This window comes from Nelumbo nucifera, chromosome 6 (genome assembly GCF_055504915.1).
Source record: "Nelumbo nucifera cultivar China Antique chromosome 6, China Antique-T2T, whole genome shotgun sequence".
Classification (NCBI taxonomy): Eukaryota; Viridiplantae; Streptophyta; class Magnoliopsida; order Proteales; family Nelumbonaceae; genus Nelumbo; species Nelumbo nucifera.
In genome coordinates, this window is record NC_142654.1 from 63,387,434 (window position 1) to 63,396,207 (window position 8,774).

Sequence of the window (8,774 nt, forward strand, 5' to 3'; positions counted from 1 at the left end):
GCCATGGCAAGAAAGTGGCCCAAGTTAGCTGTAATGGGTAGGAGAAGAATCTCATCACCAACAGCTGACATGCAGAGAGATGCGGACAGTTATATAGTCTTTGTTTTAGATAAGAATCCGAAAGAGATTTGGAATCAGTTAGCCAAAATGGAATTTCATTTTCAAGAAAGAGGAAAAGAATGGTCATTCTCTCAAATAGAATAATGTCATTTCACCAGCAATGGGAATGGAATTCCGATTCCTTCAAATTAAACAGTCTGATGAGAATTTTTTCTAAGTTAACTGACTGAATATTAACAAAAGGGGGTCTTTGCCTAACGCTAAATTTCAGGGGGAGTCTTTATTGTAAAAAAAGGTACAGCAAAGACTTTGTCACTAACCCCATATTACAAATTAAGGGGGTCTTTATAATTTAATCTTTATTTTTTTTTACAAAATTCAAGGATTGTTAAAACCAAAAATCCAATTAAATAGAAGGCCAAAACCCACCATTTAAAGTACAATCACAATTATACTTAGTTAAACAAGAGGGACTTCTCAAGATAAAGGATCAGGTTGCCGGAACAAGTATTACTCTAGTATGGAAACACTGACATATATTTGCACGAGTAAAAGTGAGTTCGATATCATTTTCATCCAAAAATTCTGCTGAACATACAGCAACAAAAATTGTATTTGTGTAGTATAATCATTTACAAATTCAAAAAAAGAAAAAAAAAATACTGAAGATCCCCAATGATCCCAGGGGTGATAGCAATATATGACTTATTCAAAAGCCATTTACAGGTATAGGCCGAATACCCAGTTCTTGATGGAGAGAAGATAATGAGCACCGACTTATAGGTAGGGTCATAATTAAGGCCATCTCTAATTCTCTTGAAGGACGTCTTTGCACCATCGAGATGATGTATTCTGCAAACGTTGAGTCGCATGGCAATGTGATAGGCCCATCACTCGGTAGTCCAAACACTTCTTCAGACATTCTGAGTAACTCTATGAAGATGGGATTGTTGAGATACGTCAATGGAATAACAAAACGTTTCTGATCAGCCGTGTACACAACGAAGTGATCTTTAACAGTCACCATTGCGCTGCACTCATCCGCACCCCTTTGCAGTTTAGTTCTTGGCGATGAGATTCTTCTCTTGCCGATGGCTGCCAACTTCTGCCACTTTCTTACCATTTCCCATCATCATGCTGAATTTGTTAAAGAATGTAAGGATACTCATGAGATACATTTGTTAGTAGTAAAAAGAGAAGATGTCAATGATGAAAACACAATTCCCGCTGAAATACAGGGATTACTGGATGAATTTAATGATGTATTTCCAGAGGAGTTACCAAATGAACTCCCTCCCATGAGAGATATACAGCACCATATTGATTTTGTTCCAAGTGCTAGTTTACCTAACCTCCCACATTCCAGGATGAGTCCTAAGGAGAATGAAATCTTACGGGAAAAGGTAGAAAAATTATTGAAAAAGGGAAACATTCAAATCAGCATGAGTCCTTGTGCAGTACCTGCCTTATTAACACCTAAGAAGGATGGCAGTTGGAGAATGTGTGTCGACAGTAGGGCCATTAACAAGATCACCATTGGGTACAAATTTCCCATTCCTAGGCTGGATGGCATGCTGGACCAACTAAGCGGAGCTGTAGTTTTCTCAAAAATAGATCTCAGGAGTGGATATCATCAAATTAGGATCCGTCCCGGAGATGAATGGAAGACAACCTTCAAGACTAGAGATGGCCTGTTCGAGTGGTTAGTCATGCCCTTTGGACTAACCAACGCACCTAGCACTTTCATGAAGCAGATGAACCAGGTATTGCGCCCCTTCAGTGGTAAATTTGTGGTAGTCTATTTTGATGATATTTTGATATATAACAAATCTATCACTGAGCATGTGGAATATATTAGGGAGGTCCTGAAAACATTGGGGGAAAATAAATTATATGCTAATTTGAAGAAATGCATATTTATGAATGATAATTTATTATTCCTGGGATTTATTATAAGCAAGGATGGTGTGAAAGTAGATGAGGAAAAGGTGAAAGCCATTAGGGAGTGGCCGACCCCATCCACTGTCACAGATGTGAGGCGATTTCATGGGTTGGCAACCTTCTATAGGCGTTTTATTAAGAATTTTAGTAGTATCATGGCTCCCATTACTGAATGCTTGAAAAATGGGAAATTTCAATGGGGAGAAGAACAAGAGCAAAGTTTTGCTCTCATTAAAGAAAAGTTATGCACTGCTCTTGTTCTTGCCTTGCCAGATTTTAATAAGTTATTTGAAGTCGAATGTGACGCCAGTAGAGTTGGCATAGGGGCTGTATGGTCCCAAGAGAAAAGACCCATTGCATTCTTTAGTGAAAAATTATGTGAAACCAGGAGAAAGTGGTCTACTTATGACAAGGAGTTTTATGCTGTGGTTAGAGCCCTGAAAACATGGGAACACTATTTGATTGCAAAAGAATTTGTTCTCTACACTGACTATCAAGCCTTAAAATATCTTAGGGGGCAAAAGCAATTAAGAAGTGATTTACATGCTAGATGGTCTGCTTTCCTAGACAAGTTCCCATATAAAATTGTGTATAAGACAGGACAGCAAAATAAAGTGGCTGATGCACTTAGCAGGCGTGTGGCTCTCATCAAGACCCTCAGCGTTGAGATTGTGGGTTTTGAGTGCCTAAAGGACTTATATGCCCAGGATGGAGACTTCCAACAGGTATGGGAGAAATGTGTGACTAACTAGCCAGCAGAGGACTTCTTCATTTATGATGGGTTCCTTATGAAAGGGGAACAACTGTGTATCCCTTGCACCTCCCTCCGTGAAAAGATCATCAGGGATTTGCATAGGGGTGGATTAGCAGGACACTTGGGAAGGGATAAAACAGTAGAAGCAGTTAAGGGGCGATATTACTGGCCGAAATTAAGAAGGGATGTGTCTACCATCGTAAGCAGGTGCTATGTTTGTCAGACAGCTAAGGGACAAACCTAGAACACAAGTCTCTACATGCCCCTACCTGTTCCTACTGCTATATGGGAAGACTTGTCCATGGATTTTGTGCTAGGCTTGCCAAAGACCCAGAGGAACATGGACTCCGTCTTCGTGGTGGTTGATAGATTCTCACTTCCTCCTATGCAAGAAAACAGCAGATGCATCCGCAACAGCCATGTTATTTTTCAGGGAGGTTGTCCGCTTGCATGGGGTACCCAAGACCATCACTTCAGATCGTGATACACGGTTCCTCAGTCACTTTTGGATGACCCTGTGGAGGATGTTTGATTCATCACTTAATTTCAGCAGTACAGCCCATCTGCAGACAGATGGACAAATAGAAGTGGTAAACAGGACCTTAGGGAATTTAATCCGCAGCATATGCCGGGAAAGGCCGAAACAGTGGGACTTCGCCATTGCCCAGGCTGAGTTCGCTTATAACAATGCAGTGCACAGTTCTACAGGCAGGTCCCCATTCTCCATCGTATACATGAAGGTCCCTAACCATGCACTGGACTTAGTGAAGCTACCCAGAGTACCCAGCGCAAATATCTCAGCAGAATAGATGGCAGAACAAATCCAGTCCATCCAAGAAGCCATGAAGCAGAAGCTAGAGCAATCCAACGCCAAGTACAAGATGGCCGCAGACAAGCACCGCCAACCTCAAGTGTTTGATGTAGGTGATGAGGTTATGGTCTTCTTACGGAAGGAAAGGATTCCCGTAGGCACTTACAACAAGTTGAAGCCTCGGAAGTATGGTCCATATAAGATCATGAAGAAGATTAATGACAATGCCTATGTAGTAGATTTACTAGATCATATGGGTATGTCCAGGACCTTCAACGTTGCTGACCTTCATCGGTACCTGCCGGAAATAACACTCGCCTACCCTAGTCATGACTCGGGGTCGAGTTCTATCCAAGTGGGGGAGAATGATGGAGGCCCATCACAAGGCCCATCTCATCCCTAGGGGCGGCAGCTCCTAGGATAAGGATAAGTTAACTAAGATCCAAGAGTTCAAGATAAGCAAGGGATCCAAGAATCCAGGATTAGCAAGACTCTTCCAAGATTATCAAGAAAGACTTCAAGAAGCATCAAGATTAGCAAGATAATCCAAGATCCATGCACCTAGGGAGATCGGACGGAGGAGATCAAACCAAGGAGAGTTCGATCCTATCAAGATAGATGTTTAGATCTATCCTAGTTATTATTTCCTAGTTCTTTTACAATTCCCAAATGTATTATAAATACTGCTATTTTCCCAAAGTTATTCATCAATTCATACTTCAGATTTTCAGATTTTCTTGAGTTCTCTTCTTTGAGTTTTTGCCACCTTTTCTCTCTCCTAGAGAAATCGGTGTTATTCGCTAGGTGCTAGCGAACGCTCGGTGCTTGCATAGACAGCTCCGGTTCTCATTGCTTCCACGCTGCGTCACTTTTCCACCGATATTTGTTATGGTTCACAATCATTCAATTTCTAACATTAATAAGAATTTGCACAAAATAATTCTTGGGCTAATTTCCCACCTCTCTCTTTTCTCTCCATGGAGGAGTCGATTTAGAGTGGGGCTTTCCTGTATTTCTTCAAATATTATATATTTTTTTATTTCCTTCTTACCCTTCGTCTTGCTTGAAGCTGAAACAAGGGCTCTGCCGTATTGGTTAACACTTGCCTAGTAACTGTGTACTTATTCGAATATTTCTTTTTTATCTTTCTTTTTCAGGGCGAGAATCTGCAACCAGCAAAGTTGAAGAGTCTCCGAAAAACCTTATGTGAGATTATAGCAGACTGGACTGAGAGAGAGAGAGAAAGTGAATTTCGAAATTCTTGTGTGTGAGATGTTTGATTCATGCCCCTTAAATAGTTTCTGAAGAGTTATGAAGAAAAGGTAGGTGTTGGTTCAGAAAAGGCTCATTGAATAGTCACAATTGCAAACATTGTGACTGTTTAAAAGGTAGTTAATAGTTAATGACTGTTAACTTTGAATTGTGCCTCTTGATCACACTCGATCGAATCGTGACCGATTTGATCAATGGTCAGCATCGCACCAAAACCGAAGCCACCATTCGTGAGCCACGCAAAGTGTGAGCAAAATGCGCGTTATGCGGTATCAAGTCTCCATACTCTCCTCTTCTATTTCTAATGAGTGTAAATCAGTTCCTATTAAAAACCCCAAAACAAAACTTGTAAATATCCAATGTGGGACAAGTTCAAAATTGGTTTTAGTAAGAGAAAAGTTATTTTCAAAAACAAGTGTGTAGGTGCAATTTCTCATATAATTGACCCATCAAACCCATTGGATTTAATCTCTAATGAGATTAAAATCCAACAATAACTATTCTTTCATTTGAATTTATTGTTTTGTTGGGTAATTAGTAGGTTCAGTTGTATTGTAACCATTTGTTAGTTCAATTTCGTCTTAGGCTCTATTGGCTTTTCGGGAAGTTATTTATTCGTGTAAATACTTTTTATCCAAGTTCTTTTATTTCCCAATTAAATAAAACAATGATAGTTTTATCCATAAAAATCCACTATTAAAAGGGTCAACTTTATCCCATCCATGGTTCAAAGTATCAATACGCCTCTACGTATCAATAAAGGCATATCGGTACTTAGATACACACAGAATTAGTTTTCTTTTAGTTTTTATTTTTAATTTTGGCTTTTGGGGAGTTAAAAAAGGGTTTTCTTTATTAAAAAAGGGTGGGATCCCAAAACACCTGTAAATACGACACAATACGCTTAAAACGGGACGTATCGTATCGATTTTTTGAATACTCTAACTAACATTTCAAAATACTCTATTATTTTTATTCCATTTATTATTTAAAAATACTCTAACTAACATTTCAAATGTTGAATTATGTCTGAGGGGATCCTTGTTTAAGACCATTTAATGTGTGAAAGGTGTCCCATTAGACATGGTGCTCACACTCGTATCTCTGTTTTTATATATCTTTAATCTTTTACCCCCCAAAAAGATAATTGTCCATTATGATTGTGTTTGGTTGCAGTGCAAATTTATTTGTTCTAGTGCAAAATTATGGTAGTGCAAATAATCATCAGAAGAAAAAGAGAAACAGTGGGTCCATGTTTTTGTTTTCTTTTTTTCTTTATTTGCCACAGATTGTAGTCCAAGATACAGAATTTATGGCGAAGAGCACGAAAATAAGAGTTTGATATCAACCTCAAGTGGTGCACCAAACACCACCCTGACATCGTATCCTGTAAACACATGCATTCCAATTAACATCTATAAACTTGTCTCATCTCCTCTTGTATCTACGCAGGACAATCCGTGTCCTGTTTGCTAAAAGAAAGATATCTTGTCCTTGTGAGATCCAAGTGGACCTCCATTCAGAAACAAACCCATCCTATCTTCGTACTACGTCCCTAATTGCATGAGATTAGAAGATCAGGTACATGCATAGGCCCACGCTTTAATTCTGTAATTTGCAAATATAAGACCCCTTCCGGAAGGACAAAAGCTTTTTCATGAAATATTGGTCTTAAGCCGTCTGGATGAGTTCAAAACCACCACAGGAAAACCCTCCCAAAAGGAAAGTTACATTAAGGCTATGTTTGGTTTGAAGGGAAAGGTAGGGAAAGGAAAAGAAAGGTTGAAGTTTCCACTTGGGGCATGGTTTAGGGCATGATTCATATAGTAAGCCCACTGCCCACATACCTAACCAAGTAGAAAAGGATGGGTAATGGATGTGTGGAGTGAAATTAAGACGAAGAATGTGTCCCCACAATGCACTCATCATGTTGATTGAAGTTTCAGGAGGTTATCTTCATCTTCAGCAGTATAGCAAATACTTCAGTCTCAACGGTCACCAACAATTTCATAGTCTATGAGTTGGCACATTAAATTAGTCGGACCCAGTATGTCGTCTGTATAACATAACGGTTGGAAAAGAAAGGAATCCAATATTGGATGTGATGCCCCCCATACCAACATGTACATCAGGTCAGGACCACTCACGTACCCAACAACCTAGCTATCATGCCAAGTTGCCACATGACTATGCATCCCATGCAACCCGACACAAGGAAAGCTACTCTTCTCTGGCTTGTCTCCGCTTGCAATTATATAACTAAGCTATGTCCATTGCTCTCTCCATCCCCAAAACAATCTCTTCTCAGAAACCTATCTCCAGCAAATCTCTTCTTTAATTTTTTCCTCAAGACCCTTATTTCTCTCAAGTTCACACAATAAAACATGATCAACAACAGGAAGCTTCTTGCCATGGCAAGAAAGTGGCAGAAGTTGGCAGCCATCGGCAGGAGAAGAATCTCAACATCGCCAAGAACTAAACTGCAACGGGATGTAGATGAGTGCAGCGCAATGGTGGCAATTAAAGATCACTTCGTTGTATACACGGCTGATCAGAACCGTTTTGTTATTCCATTGGCGTATCTCAACAATCCCATCTTCATAGAGTTACTCCGAATGTCCGAAGAAGAGTTTGGACTACCGAGCGATGGTCCTATCACATTGCCATGCGACTCGGCGTTTGCAGAGTACATCATCTCAATGATGCAAAGACGTCCTTCAAGAGACTTAGAGAAGGCATTAGTTGTGACCCTATCTACATATCGGTGCTCATTATCTTCTTCTCTCCACCAAGAACCAGGAAATCGCCCTATACTTGTCAATGGCTTTTGAACATTGCTATAGCCCATCAGGACCATGATCTCCAATTCTTCTTTCTTTTTGTATATAATTATACATATACAAATTCTATAGCTGTATCATCAGCAGAATTTTTTAATGAAAATGAAATTGGGTTCGTAACATTTACTCATCCAAATGTATGTTAGTATATATTCCCATATCGTGAGAAGTGCCCACCTCCATAACCTAAGTGGAATTGTGATTCAGTGATTTCTGTCCATGCTATATTGCTATATATGATAAATAGCAATTAATGTTGTAAAATACCCGAATTAAAATATAAATTAAACATTTTAGCTCTAAAACTAAACCATTGATTTTATACATGGGATAGAAAATTGGGATCTATCCTTTAATGGGCCCTATCAAAAATCAATCTTCCAGAAGTCAACACGTGTTGATTATTTTTATTAGAGGGTTTTTATAGTAGTAAAAAGTTGTTTTCTCACCGTCCAAATGAAAAAAAAAAAAATGCAATCACCAAATCCGATTGAATCTTCTCTCGTAGATGACCTTCCTAATTGGACCTTAAATGGCTGGTTTTGACGTTCCTTTGAATTAATTATTATATGTAAATTAGCTAAGTTCATAATTTCTAATCCAAGTGGTGTTTAAGTAATTCAACCATCCGAATCAAATTGATCAATATATGAAATCGTAGTTAGGTATTTTTAAAATAGAAATAAATATAGAAACTTACAAAAAATGTCAAAAAAATTAGACACATTTATGATATTTTTATTAATCAAATTAAAACATAAGTGTAATAAACAAAAATTATTTTTATTGGTAATGAAAATAAAATATATAATTTAGAACTGACCAAAAATAAAATTATTTTGCTGCTTGGCAAAGATCAATAGTTCAAATTTTGGGTGAAACATGTTAACCTTTAATGTCTTAAATAAATAATAAAAGTTAATAAATTATAAAATACAAAAATGAAAAAATACATAAATTTTGCAGAATAACATTTAGACACATGTATAATATCATATATTAATCATATTAAAAAAGTAAGTGTAACATATTATAATTATTTTTACACACAAAAATACAAAAAAAGTTATAGAAAAAATTGAACATATCTATAATT

At 38.0% G+C, this 8,774-nt stretch overlaps 1 pseudogene; it reads right to left on the reverse strand.

Annotated features, from left to right (window-relative positions):
* Positions 1-769: 769 nt before the first annotated feature.
* On the reverse strand, positions 770-1,183 carry LOC148791122 (auxin-responsive protein SAUR66 pseudogene; annotated as a pseudogene).
* Between the last annotated feature and the right edge of the window lie 7,591 nt (positions 1,184-8,774).